At 36.7% G+C, this 22,234-nt stretch overlaps 2 pseudogenes across 2 annotated transcripts in view; one reads left to right on the top strand and one right to left on the bottom strand.

The window, feature by feature from the left end:
- The window catches only part of LOC144368161 (DNA mismatch repair protein Msh3-like), a 55,658-nt pseudogene extending 55,005 nt beyond the window's left edge, over positions 1–653 (bottom strand). The window contains exon 1 of the transcript XR_013427940.1: positions 454–653. The product of XR_013427940.1 is annotated as a DNA mismatch repair protein Msh3-like (transcript). The remainder of the gene's footprint in view (positions 1–453) is intronic.
- Positions 457–21,174, top strand: LOC144375135 (dihydrofolate reductase-like; annotated as a pseudogene). The gene is made up of 6 exons (XR_013434568.1): positions 457–978; positions 1,307–1,356; positions 2,869–2,974; positions 9,510–9,636; positions 13,063–13,179; positions 21,003–21,174. The product of XR_013434568.1 is annotated as a dihydrofolate reductase-like (transcript).
- Positions 21,175–22,234: the final 1,060 nt, after the last annotated feature.

The raw sequence follows: 22,234 nt of genomic DNA, 5'->3' as shown, positions 1-22,234 counted from the left end.
CTGTTCAGTGCTAAGAACTACATATGAGCAGATTTCTTAAAGTCACCCAACCAAGCGTGTGGAGAGAAGCCCCTTTTCAAACATCAGTCCAGGAAAGAAGAGGGAGAATTAAAAGACACAAGCATGCCAGACCAACTGGCACTCTCCATTCGTCAGAATGGAAATTCCCTTCAGGTCTCCTCTTAACAACCAGAGGGACCTTGGCCTCAAATCTATTCCCTCAAAACAGGTGATGCAAAAAAAAGAAAAAAAAAGAGGTAATGCAATCTCTTAGCCACACCTCGACGTGGACCCAGCTGGGCTTTCCCAGCCTCGGCTTCCCCGGCCCTGCCTCTCCGGTTCTCTTCAGGCCCCATCATCTCGGGGATTCTCGCGCACGGTCGCCACCTCCTCCTATTCCTCTCACAAGCTCCGCCCCACTGATGGCCCCGCCCCGCCCTGGACCGAACCCACCACCAGTGGCGGCAAATGAGGCTGGGCGTGGACGCTGAGGGCGCTGCGGAGCCGCGGTTTGCCTTCGTGGCGGCTTCCGTGGGAGAGGAAGTGGATTTGAGGCTTCCCGTGGAGTGAAACAATCGGCTCAAAACTGCTTGTCTCCCATGGGCTGGGCCGGCTGCAGAAAGACTGCCCGATACAGGCTTCCGCCGAGACATTGCAGGACGGGTAGTGGTGGCCCGCCTACAGGGCCCAGCCCACAGCGCAAGCCCGACCCAGTTCCCGGGAGTGAGCACGCCGCGACCTTGCCATGAGGCGGGGCGGAGGCGGGGCCTTGCCTCCTCAAATGAGACAGAGGGGGCGGAGTGGCTATCATTTCGCGTCAAAATCCCAGCGGAATCCGGGTGTAGCAGGGAGCTGGGTGATCACTGCTGCTGTCGTGGTTCGTCCGCTAAACTGCATTGTCGCTGTGTCCCAGAACATGGGCATCGGCAAGAACTGGGACCTGCCCTGGCCCCTCCTCAGGTATCAGCCAGGCTGGAGGTGAGGGTACAAAGGCTGCGCTCACTGGCTTTAATCCAGTCACCTGGGCGGGGACGCACAGGGCCTACTGGCCAACTGGAGCCAGTTCCAATGGACAAGGGCATGTAGACCCTAGGTGGCCTCCGCGGCTATAGCACAAAGCCAAATTGTTGATTTCCCACCGGATCCTGCTTCCCTGCCACAGCCTCTGCCCTGTGGTGCTCTGGCCTAGTGCAAAGTCCCTTGCCTGGAGAATACCACCCTCTGCGAAGTACAATGTTTGTCATGCGTTAGAACCTGAGCCAACCAGATAATGTTTTGAGTAACACTGTGTTTCTCTAACTTGCAGGAATGAATTCAAGTATTTCCAAAGAATGATGACAACCCCTTCAGTAGAAGGTAATGAAGGCACTTTTAAATGTTTGGGATTGTCAAGGATTTTTCTTGAAGTTTTCCAATGCAAATGTTGTTTTAAATAGAAAGCTTCACATTAATCTGGGATCTTTAATCTTACTAAAAATCTGTCTGAAGTTCCCAAGGTTCATTAAGCGTCCCTTTTTTAAAAATTCTGGGCACATGTACAGTTCAGGTATTGCAAAATTGGCAGCTGAACAGAGGTCTTCCCATTGGAGGTTAGCGCTCCATATGGAGGCCAAAGGAGGTCTTTGGAAGAGCTGCTGGGAGAGATGGTAAACCTGAACTGGGGCAAAGATGAAGAGAGTGGCTACAGGATCCTCCACATGAGTTATTTGGAATGTAATTATGATGCATGAAGGCATCAATGATGAACTCTCAGCATTTCAGTGTGGGAGAGTCTCAGTGACTGGAAGAATTAAGGAATGGAGAATGGTGTGCGATTGTGATGAGGATGATTTTGAGTTGTCTGTAAGGACATCCAGGACAATTTCAGACAGAGAGAGCTAGGTGAGTTGAGCTATGGGAGAAAAGAGGATAAGCAAAGAAAAAAATATGAAAATGAATGAATACCCTGCTTAAAACCTAAGAAACGTGTATTTGTGGGTATAGGAAGAGGAATGGCAGAATAAATAAGGAAAGTCAGAGGGAGCAGATGCTGCATAACATTAATAAAAGATATAAGGCCCTTGAAATTGGCTATTATGTCGCTGGTAGAGACAAAATGGCAAGAGCGGAAAGCTCCAGGGACACAAATCCCTCTCAAGAATCCTTAAGTATGATCTGATAATATTAATGTTTCTTTGATCCAAATGTCTTGACTCAAGGTTTTTTTTTTCCTCCTGAGAAGTCAAAAATGGAATCTATATATATATATCAGGTTTTTACAAAAGAATTACCTGTGGAAGTATAATGCTGAAAAGGCAAGAGTTCAACGTAACCTGTTTTAAGATAAATTGAGGAAACTGTTAAGGAACTGTTTTTTTTTTTTTTTTAAATATGATGATGGAAATCTACAAAGTACCCAAATATGAATAGTGTGATTATCCAACAATGATAACTACTCATATGCTGAACATTGTTCTAAGTCTAATCCCCCCAACAATTGTAGAGGTAGGCACTATTCTTATCCCTATTTCATAGCCAAGGAAAGTAAGATGGAGGAGTACTGGTTAAGACGGAGGATGCCTGGTTAATAATGATAGAATGCATTGGATTAGAACACTTCAACCCAAAATCTTTCCTCTTAACTACATCATATGTAGTTGCAATTGATTATAATTAAATATTGGATACAAGTTGGGTAAAGTCCAAGGGGAAAATAAATACTATATTTAGGTTAGGAAAGATAAATGTAAATTTTGGTAAAGCTGTTTTAAGTTTTAATATTTTAAAGCAAATCCACTAGATGTCACTATGACAAATATCTACGTGTATATGATTAAAAATATATGTATAGTCCCAAAATATATTTATCCTTTCCATGTGATTTTATAGGTAAACAGAATCTGGTGATTATGGGTAGGAAGACCTGGTTCTCTATTCCTGAAAAGAATCGACCTTTAAAGGACAGAATTAATATAGTTCTCAGTAGAGAACTCAAGTAAGTACTATAACATAAAGTCACTACAGGAAAGTCATGTTCCATTTATTAAAGTGCATACCAGTATATGACAAGATGAAATAGTATAAAAGTAGCTATTAGTGAAGCTACCTAATATCACAAAGGTGATTACAGAAAATGAATAAGTTGTTACACCACATGGCAACTTATTCTGCTCCTTAAGTGACTAATGGATTTTAACACCTTGAAATGTAATATTAATAGATTTGCAAGTTACCTTGAATCTTCAATAAACTTAAATATCAGTTATACAATGTAATCAATAACTTTTTCCTAGTTTCACATAAAATCACAATATCCAAGTTTTGGGATTTGCCAAAATTAAGCAATTATCCTATCTTCAGTTGACTTAACACAAACATAAGAAGATATGAATTTTAGGATTTTAAAAGTGGTTATAATCTTATACCCTGCTATTCCTAGTTAACTGGATTACCTGAATATCACTGCACTTGTGTTCATTTCCCCATGTCTGAAGGTAAAATATTTTAAAGCATTGAAAATGGCTCTAGGGATTGTCTAGAGAAGGGAGCATGTCTAGTTGGTTTCTGCTAACAATGGAGTAGATAGTTTCTGAAGCCAGAAATGCCAAGGCGAAAAGCAGGGTGTGGAATTATTGCCCCATGAAGTCATCTCTGGTGGCTTCCATGTCATTTACACCACATGTAGTATATCCTGATTTCAATTTTGTTTCTTTTTGTTGATAGTGGCATTGATCCTAACCTACTAAAATAATTTTCCATACCTCATGGTTTTGCTTTGGTGGAGGGGTAATGCAAATTAAACTTAAGGGAAAGTTTGGGATCAAAATGTTGAGCATTCTTCCTTAAACTAATAATGTAGTTACCAAAAAGAGTGCAGTATCATAAGGTACTACTTGCTTGACAACAGTGGTCATAATGGTCATAATATTTCTTTTCTGCATGTATCAGTTAGGGTTCAACCATAAAATATTTATCTATATGGATTTTTTTTTTTTGAGGCAGTGTCTTGCTAAGTTATCGAGAATGGCCTTGGGCTTAGCAATTCTTCTGCCTCAGTCTCCCAGGTCATAGGATTATATATTTTTTAAATTTTGAGATAGGGTCTCACTATGTTGCCAAGGCTGGCCTCGAGCTTGTGATCCTCCTGCCTCAACCTTCTGAGTCACTATGGATACAGGCACTTTTTATCAGTCTTATTGCAAGGAATTGGCTTTCACAGTTGTATGTAAAACCAAAACTCTTTGGAGCAGGCCATTGGGCTGAAATTCTCTAGCCAGGGCTAAGGCAACACAGGTAAAATTTCTTCTTCTAGGAAACTTCAGCTCTGTTCTTAAAGCCTTTGAATTGATGAATCAGGCCTACCCAGATTGAAGTCAACTAATTACAGATGTTATCACATCCACAAAATACCTTGGCAGAACCACTTGAAATACTCTTTTAATAACCAGTAACCGTGGCCTACCCAAGTTAATATACCCTGGGAAAGAAAAAAATTGTACAGCTATAGGCTAACAGATTCAGGCTCATAGATTTTCTGCCACATCTGTCCTAGAATGTCATAGGTAAAAAACTAGATTTACCAGGGTGTTTGCATTGATTGCCTCTGGGTGATGGGAAATACATTGATGTGTGTCCTGCCATCTGCCTTGGTCTTTATGCTATTCCTTCTCCTGGTTGCTAGGATATTCTGATGATATCTTTTCTTCATAGAAACCAAATTCACAGAGTATATTGCCATTCCCAGAGACTTTTAATAACATGAATACTATTCAAGTTTATTTATGACTATCTTCAACTAAAATAAACATAAAGAAATCTCAGTGGGGAGGATGTTCAGTTGAGCCAGGATTTCTCCTTAAATGATGAGTCTAATTTTTTTTTTTATGATTCCCCCTGTGGTGTATGTAATTGGGTTTAGCTGCTTCTTACGTATGTATATATAACATTTTTTGGTGTATTTCACTTTTTTTTAGGGCTGAGAAAATTTGAAGTCTTTATTGTCAAGCATACCAGAGAAACAGTAATGCCAATTAGTAAAATATTTTACTAGGGTTTTTTTGTTGTTGTTCTCCTGTCTCCCTGCTTGTTAGCCAGTTCCACACATATACTGAGAACCTGCTGGGTCCTGCACAAAAGGGCAGTTTAACAATCAGAAACCACTATATTTTTTGCAAGTTTTTAAAGGTACTTAATTTTTTTTAACCTCCTCCCCAGTACAGAAAGAAATTGAATCCTCTAAGTAACCTCAATTCAGTGTCAAGCATACTTATTTGTGGTAACTATTTAGTTAATGAGGAATCGGGGAAAGTGTTTTTCCAAAGCTTTCTGGACAAATTGTGACTTTTTAAGAGAACCAAGGATGCAGAGAGTGACTACTAATAGGTCTCTTTTTGTTGTGAACTAGTGGTAGTTGCACAAATCTAAATATACTGAAAATCACCAATTTTTACACTTTAAAAGGGTGAATTTTGTGGTATTGTGATTTATATCACACAAAGCAGGTTTTTAAAGTATTTGGTACCAAAAATTAAGTAAAGAATTTTTACTACAATGCATCTTGACACCATCTCTAAAAAATTCAAAATATCTTCCATGATTTAAAATGTTGTAAATAATCTTCAATCCATGAAAGTTATCTAAATTTTATATCATGTATATATATTTTTCATCTCACTCTCATATCTTTTCTAGTGATTAACACACTCTCTGCTTCTTAAAGTCTATCTCTCCAACTCATAAATTTAGCATAGCAAACACTGACAGACCTTGCTTCTTAAATCTACTCTGGTACCTAGTAACTTTGGGGCCTTCAGCAGGTTAAACCTAAAAGTTTGCTAAACCTAAACTTCTTTACATACTAAGTAGATTAATAATGACAGTTTTTGAAGGTTCACTCAAATTTTATATATAAAGTTTCTGCTCACAAGATACCTTACATATCAGTTCCTACCCCTACACCTTGTAAATTTATAGCTTCTAGAAAATATTAACATGAACAAAATCACAATGAACACATTCATGATCTCATTTTCTTTTCTTTTTTTTAATAATTTTTTTTCTTTCTTTCTTTGGTGCTGAGGATCAAACCAGTGCCTCACATGTGCCAGGCAAGCACTCTACCACTGAGCCACAACCCCACCCCCTCATTTTCACTTTAATAAAACACTTTGTTCTTTTTTTCCTTGATTGTGAGACAAAAATCTCATCCTATCTAAATTACTATTTTCCTCAACTCCCACTTTTTTCTAAATCATATTTTTCTCTGACTTCAGGACCTTGTACTATTGCCCCATCCATTGGCACAATCCTCACCACAGATTACATTCTTTTACCCTCAACTTTGTCTCAGCTTTCTTGTGTTAAATAACTGCACTGTAACTATCAATAGTATCTGTGGGTAGTCTGTCATCTCTGTGCTTTTGCATGTCTTTATCTTCTTTGACACCCAGCTAAAGAGTCATTGTTCCCTCTTCACCCCAACCCAGATGATGCACTGTTTCTGGACTCCTGAAGTATCCTCTGTGCATCTTCATTGTGTGTCTTTTTCATATGTTATGGCCACTGCTGAGATATTCTTTTGACTTTTCTCATGATATTCTCATGATCTTTTGGGTGCCAGGACTACTGTTTTGTTTTTGAAATCTCTTGTCCCAGTATCTAACATAGATATAGCATAGTAGGGATTCAGAACTCTTCAAAAGGAATGCTCCACAAGTTACTTATAGAAAGAGAATAATCCCACTTGGGAAAAGTTTGCAACCTGTTTTTTTCCCCACTTAATTATTTACAGAAAATAAATTTCTATAAATATCTGTAGTGGTCACATGAGGATAGATCATACTTGAAATAGTTGGTAATTGTTGGAAATCAAATTTTTAAAAGCTGAGTATAAATGGTCTCAAGTTGAACATTATTTCTCAATTCTACATAAGACACCATTCTAGCCTGAGGCTTTTGTGATTAAGTAGTATCCCAGCAGTCCCCAAAGATATCAGGCCAGAATTTGATCTGGCATGCATTTATCTTTCACATCAAGCACAGTGGGAAGGGATAAGGTCTCTATAGCAGCCTGGAGTAATCAGATAAGGCTGCTTGAGGCCAGAGGACATGGAGTAGGGGGGTTGCCTAATCTAAGCCCCAGCATCCCAATGTCTCAGGCCTGGTATCTCAGGCACTTAAAGCCCCTGGTCACCCATTAAATATCTGTTGTAATGTAGGCTGCTAGAGTTCAACTACCATGCCCACCAATTCCTAGCTGTGTGATCATTGGTTACTTAACCCCTCATCTTTAATCTCACCTGTAAAAAGGAATAGTACATACGTAAGATTAGTATTTATATTAAGTGGAATGCCTACTGTGTGCATTATATTATTTCATCATCACAAAACTCTTGGTCAGAAACAAGATACCAAGAATACCCACTTGGGTGTTGACACAGAATACATGTACTGTTACACACCAGCTCTCCCTTCTTGGAAAATCCAATCTAGATTGGTTTGAAGAAAGATTATAGGCAGGAAATTAGACTGAAACAAGGCATGATATAAAATGTTTACTATGTGTTATTCACTGTTCTTTTCTACAATGTGTGCTGCAAAGGGACTAACAGACTCAAACATTAACTGGACTTTTTGTCTGTTCTTTTTTAGCCATCTAGGGGTCTAGTGTTTCCTGTGAAACATTTCTAAACTAATGTTTTAGCAACATTTTGCAGAAGCATTTCCTCCAGCCTTTGCTAAAACTTAAATCTGAAACCAATCCTTAATCAGGTTTTTGCTTTTGCAAACTCACTACAAAGGGCAATGAAATCTTCACAAAATTATCACCCCTTTCTTTGAGGTCCACACCAACCATTTATAACACCTTGGAAGTCATATTGCTATTATACACCCACTTTAAGGATACTGCTTCCTATCTGAGCACGGTGGCACACACCTGTAATCCCAGTGACTCAAGAGACTAAGCAGGAAGATCACAAATTCAAGGCCAATCTGGGCAACTTAGACCCTGTCTCAAAATAAAGAATTTTAGGAAATTTCAGGAAGGTAGCTCAATGGTAAAGTGCCCCTGAGTTCAGTCTCTAGTACCACAAATAAAAAAAGAATGCTTCTTTCAGTTTTTCCTCATGTCAGTTCCAGTATCACCATTTTCCATTCTACTCCATCTTTAGTATCCATCCTTACTTCAGCATCTTTACTTACTAAAATCACCATGACTATTTCAGTCGTCCTGTACTTTATTAACTAGACTATCTTCTCCAATTCCAAATTTTTGACTTCTAAGTTTTCTCCCTGAACAGCCTAGTCCAAATCAGCCCTTATGACTGCCCTGATTCCTTAAGAGATAGTTCATTTAACTTCACCCTGGTCTCCATTTCTTTTTCTAGCCTGAGTCAAAGTATATTCTTTGCTCTATCCTAACTCCTTTACCAGATGACAAAGAGTGAAATAAGCAAAATAAATTTCAGGAGGAGAGGGAGGATGCAACCAAGAGAATGAATAATCCCAATTAGTTCTTGATTAATCATTTTTATAACCTCTAGTTCAAAGGCAGTTATGTAATCTTTTTAAAGCACCAGCCTAAGACCTTGACATTGAATTGTAATTTTTGTTCCATATCTAATTACTATGAAAGCCTAGTTCTGCATGTTTCCTCATTTATAAAGGGAATTAGAACCCCTCCTCCCTGCCAAAACAATAATTGGTTTGGAGGTTGAGAGAGATTGTTAGTTCACATAAACAGTAAAATTATTGAACTTTTCCCTTTTGGGTTTTTAATTATATAAGTAGCAAAAAACTGATTTTCAAATAGTTCAACCATTTCTGTTTGTTTGGAACAGTAAAGTTTTTTTTTTTCCACTCCCCAAAGGTATTAGCAGTTTGAATATTGCTGCAAACTTTTCTACACTCAAACATTCTCTTTCCAATATTTTATTATGAAAATTTTCAAACATACACAAAGAATTTTAAATAGCTATATACCACCACTTAGATTCTACGAATAACATTTTTTTTGTGTTAACTTTATCACATATCCATCTGTTCAGCTTGTCTTGTTCATATTTGCATGTCAAAATTAATTGCAGCCTTCTATTCTTCATACATATAATTAACTAGAATTCAGTATTTCTCTATAGTTTTTTTTTCCTTTTAAGATAAATACTACAATGAGGTGCACAAGTCTTAAATGTACATTTATTAAAGTTTTGACAAATGTGTATACCTGTATAACCCAGCCCCTATCAAAGATACAGAAAAGATAACCCCCAGAAAGTTGTCTCATGTCCCCTCACAATTCTTTATGCCACTACTTTAGAGACTACTGTTGTGACTTTATATCACATGTGATTTTGATTAACATATGGACCCTAGATGTACAAATGTAGGTAGGTATTGATTGTAGGCCATACTTTTTTTAAAGGATTCATATTTATGATGATTTTGGTTTTATAATCACTGCTCCCTATTCATGTAATTTGATTAATATGGATGGGTTTTACAAAAAGTGTATGTAATTCTTTTACTTTTAGAGAACTTCCACAAGGAGCTCATTTTCTTGCCAAAAGTCTGACCGATGCCTTAAAACTTACTGAGCAGCCAGAATTAGCAAGTAAAATAGACATGATTTGGATAGTAGGAGGCAGTTCTGTTTATAAGGTAAGTAGAGTTATCTACAAATAAAAAGAAATGTTCCCTACTTTATTTTAGTTCTCTTGACATTTAAAGGGAGGTTGGGAGGAAACATTAAGCCGTAAGCATAAGAAACAGTACATTATCTCTAAAAAAGTTAGATATTTTGTCATTATGAATTATTTGATTTTGTCCCTGCAACGTAAACTAAATAAAAATGTAAAAGTAAAATGTTTGGTCTATATGAGTCTATTTTCTTTTTATTGACTAATAGTTGTATTTACTTATTGTGTACAACATGTTTTGAAATATGTATACTTTGTGGAATGGCTAAATCAAGCCAATTAGCATATATATAACACCTCACTTTTTATGGTGAGAACACTTAAAATCATTCTTGAGCCATTTTCAAGAGTACAATATAAGGTTGGTAATAACTAAAGTCATCACGTTGCATGATAGACCTTTGGAGCTTATTCTTCCTATTTAACTGAAATTTTGTGTCCCTTAAACAACATCTCCCCACATACCACTTTATTTTCAATTCAAAATACTAGTTAATATTTACAGCTTAAGAACCATTCTAAATGTCTCCCCAAGATTTGCATTTGCACTGTACTATTTTCTACCTCCACCCCATCCCCATGCCCTAAATAAGTTGTTATATACCCTCTCTTACAGGATGAAAATGTCACTGAGAATAGAATAGGGGTCTAGTTGATATGTACTTACTAGATGTATATGAATTTGTTAAAAGCAGAAAGCTTTTCCTCAATAATTTTCATTTAATGTAAGGACATAAGAGAAGGGTTTCAGGATTTCAGATCAAAAGGTAAATAGTTGGGCTGGGGATGTGGCTCAAGTGGTAGCACGCTCGCCTGGCATGCTTGCGGCCCGGGTTCAATCCTCAGCACCACATACAAACAAAGATGTTGTGTCTGCCGAAAACTAAAAAATAAATATTAAAAAATTCTCTCTCTCTCCCCCCGCCTCTCTCTTTCTCTCTCTCTCTCTTTAAAAAAAGGGGGGGGGGGTAAATAGTGTGTTAATGAAGAATTCTTTTTTCTGATACAAATTGACTTCCAGCTTTAAAAAAAAAATGAGGATACTAAATAGAATTCTTTGCCTCTTGACCTGGGTACAGTGCTGAGGCAAGAGGATATTAAGTTCAAAGCCAGCCTCAGCAACAGCAAGGCACCAAGCACCTCAGTGAGACCCTGTCTCTAAATCTCTAATAAAAGGACTGAGAATGTTGATGAGTGCCCCTGAGTTCAATACCTGGTACACCCCACTCCCCCAAAAAAAGCACTATTGAAAGGGTAACATTTAGAGGGAAAAGAAAAATCAGTCCCTACCTTTTGGGGTTTAGGGTAAAATATACACTGAAATTATTTGAGAAAGAAGAGGTATTCCAGGATCTTAGAAGGGATTATAAAAACTCTCAGTTTCTTATGTTCCTGATTCCACAATCTCTTCTTTTTTCCCCATTGTAATAAGGGGAAATGAACATTTTTCTTCTTTAATCTTTCCATCCACATATGAATTTCTTCTAGAAAACAAGTTCATTTTATTATTTATCACATTTTGAATGACTCAAATCATATCACTTGAAAATGTACTTTTTAATAAGCACTAAGTACTTAAAAGCATGTATATAAAATGACTTTTGTATAAGGAAATAAAGCCTTCAGGTGATTTGTGTTATTCACGTGCCTCTCATCACAGCTGCTCATCAGTCATTCAGACTGATCTTCCCAAGTACCACGTAAATAAAGTTTCATTGGAACACAGCCCCACTTGTTTGTTTAGTGTCGTCTGTGGCTGCTTCTGCCTATAAAAGTAAGAAACCATATGACCCTCAAACCCTAAAGTGTTTACTGCCTGATTATTCACAGAAAGTTTGCCTCACACCATCAACTTTGATATAGAACTTAAAATGCTGCTGTGATTGGTTAATCCCACTCAGTTGTTCTGGGTTTTGTTTGTTTGTTTGTTTTGTTTTTTTGTTTTTTGTACAGTAAGAATTACTAGGGGCTAGGAATGTAGCTCAGTGGTAGAATGCCTACCTAGCATGCATGAGGCCCTGGGTTCAATCCCTAGAACCACACAAAAAAAGAATAGAATATTTATTTGGTTGTAGCAAAGATAACAATGGTTTAATACAAATGTAAGTACTCAAAATAAAATTTGTTCGGTGTCCCACTCAGTTTTTCTGGGTTTTTGGTTTGCTTTGTTTGTTTGTTTGTTTGTTTGTTTGTTTTGTTTTGATTTTGTATAGTAAGAATTACTAGGGGCTGGGAATGTAGCTCAGTGGTAAAATGCCTACCTAGCATGCATGAGGCCCTGGATCCAATCCCTAGCACCACACACACACAAAAAAAGAATATTTATTTGGTTGTAGCAAAGATAACAATGGTTTAATATAAATATAAGTTTTCAAAATAAAATTTGTTCAGTTCCCTTATTTGGAACTTTAAGAATAACAAACACCTGGAGTTTTACATATGTATGTATGCATATAAAAATATTTCTTTTTTTAATCTATACACGTTTGAGAATCGAGTTATTACTGCAAAGCAAAATACACAAAAAATGTTATTGCTTTGTTGAGTCTGTAAAGGATTCATACTGTTTATTAAAATTTTTAAGATATTTGTTTGAGAGCAATCCTTTCCGTAGAAACTGTCAATAGAACTGTAGATAGTAGTTAGAAAAATCATTTAATAAAAAAGGCTATAGTTGTTAGCAACAAGAGACATGTTAAATTACTGTATTGAGGAAAGAAAGCAATATTAAATTTTATATGAGTGTACTGAGTAGGCCCTTGGTGTTCAGTAGTCAAGATCACATGAAACTGTACTATCTTGTATGGATATACATATGTAAGTTTTCCTTTGGAAAATAACTTGATAACTTTGGATTAATGTCCCTTATTTATTTATTTATTTGTTTGTTTGTTTATTTATTCATTTTTCGTGGCCCTGGGCCTTACACATTCAGATTAACTCTTTTTTTTCAATATTTTATTAGTTGTTGATGGATCTTTATTTATTTTCATGTGGTGCTGAAAATCAAACCCAGTTCCTCACACATGCTAGGCAAGCGCTCTACCGCTGAGCCACCACTCCAGCCCCAGATTAACTCTTAAAAGAGCAGCCAAAGGAAAACAACCAAACTGAATTCTTAAATTAAAAAGTATTTTCATAAGCAAACTAGAGACCAGAATATAATAATTATGATTATGATTAGTTCTATTCTTAAGGTAACTAAGGCACATTTTAGAGGATCCCAGATTTAAGAATAGGGTATTTATGAAGTATACTTTGGCAGTAATAAACAAGTTTTTAAGGCCTAGTATAAGGCATTTCTTTCGTAACTAAAACAAACAAAAATCTTAGAGTGTCTTATGATATAGATTAAGGAAAGTGATGCCTTTTTTGTTTTGTTTCAAAGGAAGCCATGATTCAACCAGGCCATATTAAATTGTTTGTAACAAAGATCATGCAAGAATTTGAAAGTGACACATTTTTTCCCAGAAATTGATTTGGAGAAATATAAACTTCTTCCAGAGTAAGTATAAAGTTCTTATTAAAGCGCTTTTGGACTTTCTATGTAAGAATTATAGAAAAGAACATTTTCTTCTTTCAGATTGAGTTCAGGGTAGGAATGTGCTATTGTATATAGAAAAAGTTAGGAATCTTTAGACGTCTTCAGTATACTGGAAATGCTCAGGTTTTAATGATGTCAATAAAATCTAGAATTAATGTATTCAGTTCAACCTAGGCGAGTCAGACATGTCATAGGCACTGGGGAAATAGTGTTGACTAGGCCTGATGATATTGCTGACCCCCTGGAGATACACTTTCTAGTCAGGGGGAGTGCAAGTGACAGTCATAAAAAGAGGTGTTGGGTAGAGAACTAAAACATTGGGATGTGATAGACATGGAGTAGTCTGAGAAGTCCTCTCAGAAGAATGACATCTATAGTGAGATCTAAATGTGAAGAAGCCAGCCATGTAATAGCAAGAATAGAATTCCAGGAACCAGAAATAGCTAGTTCAGAGGCTGAGGCAGAAATGAGATTGGCCTCTTCCCTGAGTCTGAATGCTACTGTGGCCAGTGGGAGCAAGGGGGAGGCCAACAAGGGTCAAACTGGGTGCAGGTTTAGAGAGTCTGAAAGGAGAGTGACAATGTTCTAGCTGCTTTATGGGAATGGACTGCAGGGGGACAAAAGTGAAGCAAGGAGACCAGTTAGTAATTCAGATGAAGGTTGAGGGGACTCAGATAAATGTGGTAGCAATACTGGAGGTGAAGAGAAGTTATACTTGCCTTCCTGTGCAGTTGTGACTCCAGCATGAGGCTGCTAAATCTTGAAAGCTCACAACATTTTTAGTTTAAAAGCACATTTCAGCCATATTCTATAGAGAGAAAAAGATTAATTATATCAACCCTTTTAGACCAGCTTTTAGAACATTCTTTCAGATATTCTCAGTTGTATCTAGTAATTATCCCTTGAGTGTGAGTTTGTTTTTGAAATGCCCCCTAAATGAACCTTCAGAGCAAAGTCAATAAATGGATGGCCAACTTTAGAATAATAGTTTATTACTCTATGGAGTAATAGCCTTGGATCAAATGAAGTGAATGATTTTTCTTGAGCTCTTAACTCTAAAGAAAACTGAAAACTATAAGAACTCTAAGCATCTGAAATACAGGCTTTTGCTTAGGCTCCAAAGGTGACTACTTAGAAAAATCACATATGGAAATTTTATATAAATTTATGTAAATATCAATTGTTTAACTTTGTCATACCTTACGTATTTTCTCTTCTGCTTTAATTGCTGAGTGTCACATTATATGGATATTGAGCTCAACTTTTCTTCATTTCTTACCTTTCTCTTTGCTGCTAACAACTGTGTGAATCAGCTTCATTTAAATACCTTTCCATCTTTCCAAGTCTTACTACTCTTAATCAGAACACTTTCCAAAACTGGAATCCTTGATAATTTAAAACAAATACCATTCTGCCTCTCCAGACTTAAAGAAAAAAAAGTAGCATCTTTACTGAAATGTCCTGCATATATCATAGCATTTATTATACTATACTAGTGTTTAATTCACTAGTGTTCGTATATTTACAAGGTTGTACAACCATCAGCACAATCTCAAGTGGCTATAAGTATGAGGGTTTTTTCCTGAACTCCCAGTTTTGCTCCACTGATATGTATGTATATCTTCATGCCAGTACCACAAGGTCTTCATTACTAACTTGTGAAATCAGGAAGTATAGTTTTTCCAACTTTGCTTTTTTTTTCCCCAAGATTGGTTTAACTCTTCTGGGCCCCTTGCATTTCCATACGAATTTTATGATCAGTTTTTGATAGGTGTCATCTGTAGGTTACTCTGGAGAGTATTGCCATTTCAATATTAAGTCTTCCAGACTTTGAGCCAGTGATGTCTTTCCACTTACTTAGGTCCTCTTTGATTTCTGTCAGTAAAATTTTGGTTGTATGTCTTGTACTTCTTTGTTAGTGTTTAATTCCTTTTATTTTTCCTTTTATTTCCTGTTTTTTCCTAGTGTTTAGAGACATGAGATGGGAGGGAAAGGGAGAGAAAAGGGAAATTGCATGGAAATGAAGGGAGACCCTCATTGCTATACAGAATTACATATAAGAGGTTGTGAGGGGAATGGGAAAATAAACATGGAGAGAAATGAATTACAGCAGATGGGGTAGAGAGAGAAGATGTGAGGGAAGGGGAGGGGGGATAGTAGGGGATAGGAAAAGTAGTAGAATACAACAATTACTAATAGGGCATTATGTAAAATTGTGGATGTGTAACCTACGTGATTCTGCAATCTGCATTTGGGGTAAAAATTGGGAGTTCATAACCCACTTCAATCTAATGTATGAAATATGATATGTCAAGAGCTTTGTAATGTTGTGAGCAACCAATAAAAAAATGAAAAAAATAGAAATACAAGTGATTTGGGTTTATTAATCTGATATCCTACAACCTTGCTGAATTCAATAATTCTAATTGTTAGTAGATTTCTTAGGATTTTATTTATAAGGTATAATGTCATTTGCAAATAGAGATAGTTTAATTTCTAGTTTAGATGTTTTTTAATTTTTTGCTTAATTGCCTGACTAGAACTTCAGTATGATGTTGTCTGGAAGATGAAAAGATCAGATGTCTTAGAGGGTAATGATTTAGTCTTCCTCAATAAAGTATAGTAGCTTTGAGTTGTCACACATGTCCTTTATCAGACTGAGGAAGATTCCTTCTATTTCTAGTTTATCTAGTATTTTTTTTCATGAAAGGGTGTTGGATTTTGCCACGTAACTTTCTAAGTCTATTAGGTAATCATGTGTTCTTTGTCTTTTTCTAATTAATAATTTAATATACCATCAATACACTATATTACCTTCACTGATTTTCATGATAATCTTTTATTTCTGGGATAAACTTCACTTGGTAATTGTGTATAAGCCTTTTTATATGTTGCTAGATTCAATTTGCTAGAATTTTGTTGAGAATTTTACATTTGTAATCAAAAGGGATATTGAGCTTCTTTGTTTGTTATGTCTTCACCTAGATTTGGTATCAGGCTAACACTAACCTCACAAAATGAGCTGGAAAGTATTCATTTTTCTGTTGTTTTTCAGAAGAGTCTTTGAAGGAAACTCTTCCACTGCAAGTTGTTATGGTCCTCTGTACTTTTGGGCCTGTACTAACATCACAACAGCCTCCTTAACGTGGGGTAGAGGGAATTCCTAAAGGGGAAAACAAGGAGAAGAGAAAAAGGAAACCTGCAAAGTAAATGTACTTTGTCCCTAAAGTCTGTAATCATGCTCAATTCTAGAGCTTTCTCTCCAAATCTGTCTACATTAGAGAACTTATCGTTTCCTACTCTCCAAAAATGAGCTTTGATCACTTTTTACCCCTTCCCCTTTTCCCCTTTTTCCCACAGTAACCCCTTAGTTTGGACCCCCATTTTCTTGTGTTTGTATAGGTTTCAGTTCAAACACAGTCTTTTATTAACACCATACTTTTTGGTTTAAAAAAAAAAGAAAGCAATAGTATAATGAAATAAAAATGACAGTGAGAACTATTGTGAGATGAAAAGAGAATAAAATTAGAAAATAGATAAAGCCACAAATGGTAGACACCGAAGAGCAGAAGTTAATATTAACAAAATAAGATGTGTTGGGGTTTAAGTGTACAGAGTTTAGCTCCGTCAGGCCTGACATATTGCAAGAGCTGTGGCTGTGATTTAGGTCAGCTGAGGCAAACCTCAGCTAGAAGGAGGAAAAGTTCTCTTCCCCTTATCGCAAGTCACAAGTTCTGCATGGTTTGGCCAAGAGGAAGAAGCTTCCTGCATACTGGATCTAGGAACGGTACATTCGGGGATTAGATAATGTCTACAAAGAACTTTGGGAGGGTACTTATCAAATGAACAGGAACAATCTGAATTTAGCTTTGTATACCCGCTGAGGCATGATATTTGGGCAATGTGGGTGAAGTGTTACTGAAGAATTGCTTGCTTTGTTAGAAGAAGAATATAAAAGGAACTTGCAAATAAACCTCAGCATGCAGTTGCAATTGCTGCCTTGGCTCTGCATCCCCTGTGTCCCGGTTATTTCGCGACCCTTACTCAGGGACCCGAACACTCTAGACGTTCACAAAGATGGTTTTACTTTGTGGCTGCCTTTTTTCCCATAGGTCATTTTCTGTGCAATTATTCTTTCAACCACACTATGCTAGCCTGTCCTCTCAAGCTCTGTCCTCATTCATCTTGGAAGAAATTTTTCTATCTCAGACTGTCACATGAAGGCCCAACCAAACCAGCAGGCCCAAGTGTTTTATATCAGCAGTTTTCTGTTTAATGAGCTCCAAACAGAATTTGCTGTCCACTTAAAATCCTTCCATGTTACCACCTAGTCAAAGATAAAGACCAAAACAGGCCTTTAGAGTCTATAATTGTCTGTTTTCATTACTATAATGAAATACCTGAGGCAGGCTAACTTTAGAAAAAAAGGTTTATTTGGCTCACAGTTATGGAGGTTCAAAGACATGCTTTTGGCATCAGCTCGGTACTGGTGAGAACCTAAGGGCAGGGGCAGACTTGGGAAGAAGAGATCACATCTCAAAATAAGAAGCCAGAGAGAGAGTAGAATCCTACAGTCCCTTCCATGGGCATACTTCTGATTAATCTGAGTTCTTCCCACCAAGGGTTGTCATCGTTGTAATGTAGTCCCTGTCCCCCTGCCCCCAGTTAAAGGTCCATAAATACACCTCCCAATATTACCTCACTAAGGACCAACACTTGAACCCTTCAGGGACAAACCATATCCAAACTATAACAGAAGTGGTAATTGGCTCTATAGCTGACACAGGAAAACCTAATAGGTGGAAGTAGATTTCAGGTGAACTGATGTCTCCTCTTCTGACCCCACTACTTCCTGACTGTCCAAGGCCTGGCATATTTGTCCACAGTATTTTTATATCCCTTCCCTCCAACACCTGTGCTTCCTGGTTTTATTTTAGCTGCAATTTGTTTTTTTAATGGGAAACTGTTTCAGGAACTCTGTTTACCTCTTAAATCTTCCATCAAATCGTCTCTGGGGTATTCTTGTGGCGCTTTGTCAGTTTAGATCTGATATTGATTCTTACTTATTGGCTTTCTCGGTGCCTGAAGGTGCTAAATGGGGAGTCTCTGGGTGGGTGGTTCCTAACAAATAGGTGATGTTTCCAAATCCTGTCAGACTTGAACTCAGCATCCAAGTGTGGATCTCAGACAGTTTGCTCTTTAAAAAGTTTGGAATGATGATTAGTAAATGTAATTATAACTGTTATTAAAATAGACTGAATGTGTAGATATTAGAGAAAGAAAAATGAAACAAGCAGAAATAAATTTTATTTTCACAGAGAAGATTTACATTAATGCCATGTAATGATCATATTCAGCCAAAAGCACAGTCATTTTAAGTATTATTATTCATGATTTTAGAAAGAACTTCTTACTGCTTTGTTTTTGTCTTATTAACTGACAGTCTTGACACTCCTGAGAATTTTACACATGAAAAAAATATGTAAATGTTTCTCTTCATGACTCATTTCAAAGAGACTAAAATTTATGGTTTAAAATTGGCCTAATAAAAATCATTTGTTCAAAAAAAAAGAGGCTACTACTAAAATAGTGGGACAGCAATAGCTAAGGAAATTGTTGCAAAATAAAAACATAGCTAACAAAAATTAATGCTTATTTTTACTGAGCAATGTTCATGTATATTATGAGAGAAAAAAGTTTTCCTGTATCACCCTTGTCTAATAGTTAGGGGACAAAATAAACCAGTAGTAATGGGTAGCATTTGTGGAAAACTTACTGGGTCAGGCATAGTGCTGAATTCTTTACCATAATGAGAATTCTTTACCATAATGAAGCCTTTTTATACCAGTCAGGCCTGGAGATAGGGTCACACAGCAAATCCAGGGACACTCACAGAGTGAATGTTAAACAGCTGCTGCTGACCCCCACTGGAGCAAATGGGTGCAGCCTCCAGGAAACTAAGAAAGCACACTAAGATCTACAGTGACATAAAAATGTTGATAGGAGGCAGAATGGTCAGAGCAGTCTTCAGCTGACAACCTGGGTTTTTTTGTTTTTGTTTTTGTTTTGCATTGTACTTTTTTACTTGATGAGTTATTAAGTTGTGAACAAAGAAGTGTGTGTGTTGAGGGGGAGGGATAATAGGCTTTCCTTCCCCTCAAGCAAACAAAAGTGAATTTATTATCACTAACAAAAGTGAATTATTATCATAAGTGTGGGTTGGGTTGGGTTACCCTCCAGATAAAGAATAATTAGAGTGAGGATTGTTAAGTATTGACTGGGAGATGCTTTTAGGAGACTTTTTTTTTAATTTGTTCAAATTAGTTATACATGACTGTAGGATGCATTTTGACACATTGTACACAAATGGAGCACAACCTCTCCTTCCTCTGGCTGAATATGGTGTAGAGTCACACCAGTAGTGTAATCATACATGTATGTAGGGTAATAATGTCCGTCTCATTCCACCATCCTTCCCATACCACACCTCCTCCCCTCTGCACAATCCAAATTTCCTTCATTCTCCCCGCCCCTCCACCCCATTGTGGATTAGCATCTGCTTATCAGAGAAGACATTCCATCTTTGGTTTTTGGGTTTTGGTTTATTTCACTTAACATGATATCATCTAGCTCCATCCATTTACCTGCAAATGCCATAATTGCATTCTTCTTTAAAGCTGACTAATAGTCCATTATGTGTATGTACCACATTTTCTTTATCCATTCATCTGTTGAAGGGTATTTAGGTTGGTTCCATAGTTTAGGTATTGTGAGTTGAGCTGCTGTAAACATTGATGTGGTTATGTCACTGTAAGTATAAGCTGTTTTTAAGTCCTTTGGGTATAAACCAAGGAGTGGGATAGCTGGGTCAGTCAGTGGTTCCATTCTAAGTTTTCTGAGGAATCTTCAGACTGCTTTCCATAGTGGTTGCACCAATTTGCAATCCCACCAGCAATGTATGAGTGTGCCTTTTTCCCACATCGTCACCAACACTTACTGTTGCTTGTATTCTTGATGATTGCCATTCTAACTGGAGTGAGAAGGAATCTTAGAGTAGTTTTGATTTTCATTTCTGTAATCTCTAGAGATGTTGAACATCTTTCCATGTTTGATCAGTTGTAGTTCTTCTGTGAAGTATCTCTTCAGTTCCTTAGCCCATTTATTGATTGGGTTACAACCTGGGTTTTGAATGGGAAACTAAAGGGAGTAAAGAGTTAAGTGAGAGGGAAGAGGAAAGATTGAATTCATCCTGATTGTAGCCAAGAAATTGCAGTGTGCCATACATTTCAGAATTAGAGCCTTATGATGCACGTCTCTTGAGTAAACAGGAATTGAGAATCTGTCACCATGCCAGACACATGACTTCGGTTTTTGCTTTAAACAACTATAGATTATATTTCATTTTCTTTTGCTTACATAAGAAATTTTTATCAGCTATAAAACTTACAAAGAATTCTTAGGAATTTTCATATTCCCTTGATGACAGAATAGAAATATACTAGGGAACTGCTATTATGGTTAGTTTTTGAGGAAAGAATTAGGAATCAGAAGAAAAGGAGGAGAAATCACAACTTTCATTTTCTAAATTTATATACATAGTTTTGTAGGGTTTTTTCTTATTATTTGCATATGTATTATATTTGCCTGATATTTGTCTACCTTAACAGTGGCTTACCTACAAGAAGAAAAATCTTACCTTGCTTTATCACCGTTGATGCCTTTTGGTTGAGATTCAGGGAAGCTATGTTTTTGAGAGATTAATTATACATCTTTTTCTTTTACAGATACCCAGGTGTTCTTTCTGAGGTCCAGGAGGAGAAAGGCATTAAGTACAAATTTGAAGTATATGAAAAGACTGATTAATGTGAAGATGTTTTCTGATTTATTTCATGTTATCCCTTTCTCTAAAAAATTCTGTATTTTTACATTAGAATAAAAAGACTTGTGTGGACTTTAGATCTATGGTTAATGATTTCTAAGCAGCATGTTTTATTCTCCATCAGTCATACTAGGTCATATAAAATATCATTTAGGAAGCATTTCTTGCTCTTTCTTGCTATAAGTTTCCTTCATTGGCTCTCCCCCAAAGTCTGGACTGAGTACCTAACACCTGCCTACCTATCTGCAAGACAGCTGCAGTCAACTTATATAGCATGAGTTGGCACCAGGGTCCTTAGAGATAGGAGCTAGATAGATTAGTCCAAAGGGCAGAAATGGATTATAAACAGAAGTGCTAGAACTCATTTTTTTTAAAGAAAATTTGATAAAGGTAAAAACTGTGAATTTTCCTTTTTTTTTCTTTTTCACATCCTACTTCTAAATAAACATTGTTTTTACTCAAGGAATGAATAAATTAAGAACTCAAATATGGACAATAAAGAAGCAAGTAGGAGATTACCAAAAGGAAAACTCTGAGATCTTTAAAATTTGCTTTTGATCTTCATTGAGATTTCAGGAGATACTACATTGATGGGCTGCTCTTTGCAAAAGAAAATGTAATAACAAGTATATTAGCAGCAATTAAAAATTCTATGAGATAATTGAGAATGGAAATTGCTAGATACCAAAATCAGTAAGTTAGAAACTAAACCTTACAAAATGCACTGTAAAACCTGTCTGAGCTATCATGTTAGCAAAGATTTAGAAAACTAGGTATGCAAAAGAAATGGCATTTTCTGCTTTGTAAGCTTATACCACCATTTAAAGTGCAAGTTAGCAATATAAATTCAAATTTAGAAGTTTCTGGATTTGGACCCAGATCTTCCACATCTAGAACTCAATCCTGAGCAAAGAGACGGACTCCAGAATATTTGTTGTAGCATTCTCTTGTAAACTTGGAAAGAGCCCAAACGTCAATAAATAAAGAAATGAATAACTAATGTGTCTATAAATTTTATTTATTTTTAATTTTGCAACAGTTAAAAAGAATGAGATACTATCAGAATAATGTCAGAGGTTGTTTAGTGAATGAAATAATTTTGTGTAATAACAGATTTTCTAATTTTAATATTTCTAA

The sequence above is a fragment of the Ictidomys tridecemlineatus genome, chromosome 2 (assembly GCF_052094955.1).
Source record: "Ictidomys tridecemlineatus isolate mIctTri1 chromosome 2, mIctTri1.hap1, whole genome shotgun sequence".
Lineage (NCBI taxonomy): Eukaryota > Metazoa > Chordata > Mammalia > Rodentia > Sciuridae > Ictidomys > Ictidomys tridecemlineatus.
The sequence above is the reverse complement of the archived record's forward strand: the minus strand, read 5'-3'. Positions and strand labels throughout refer to the sequence as shown.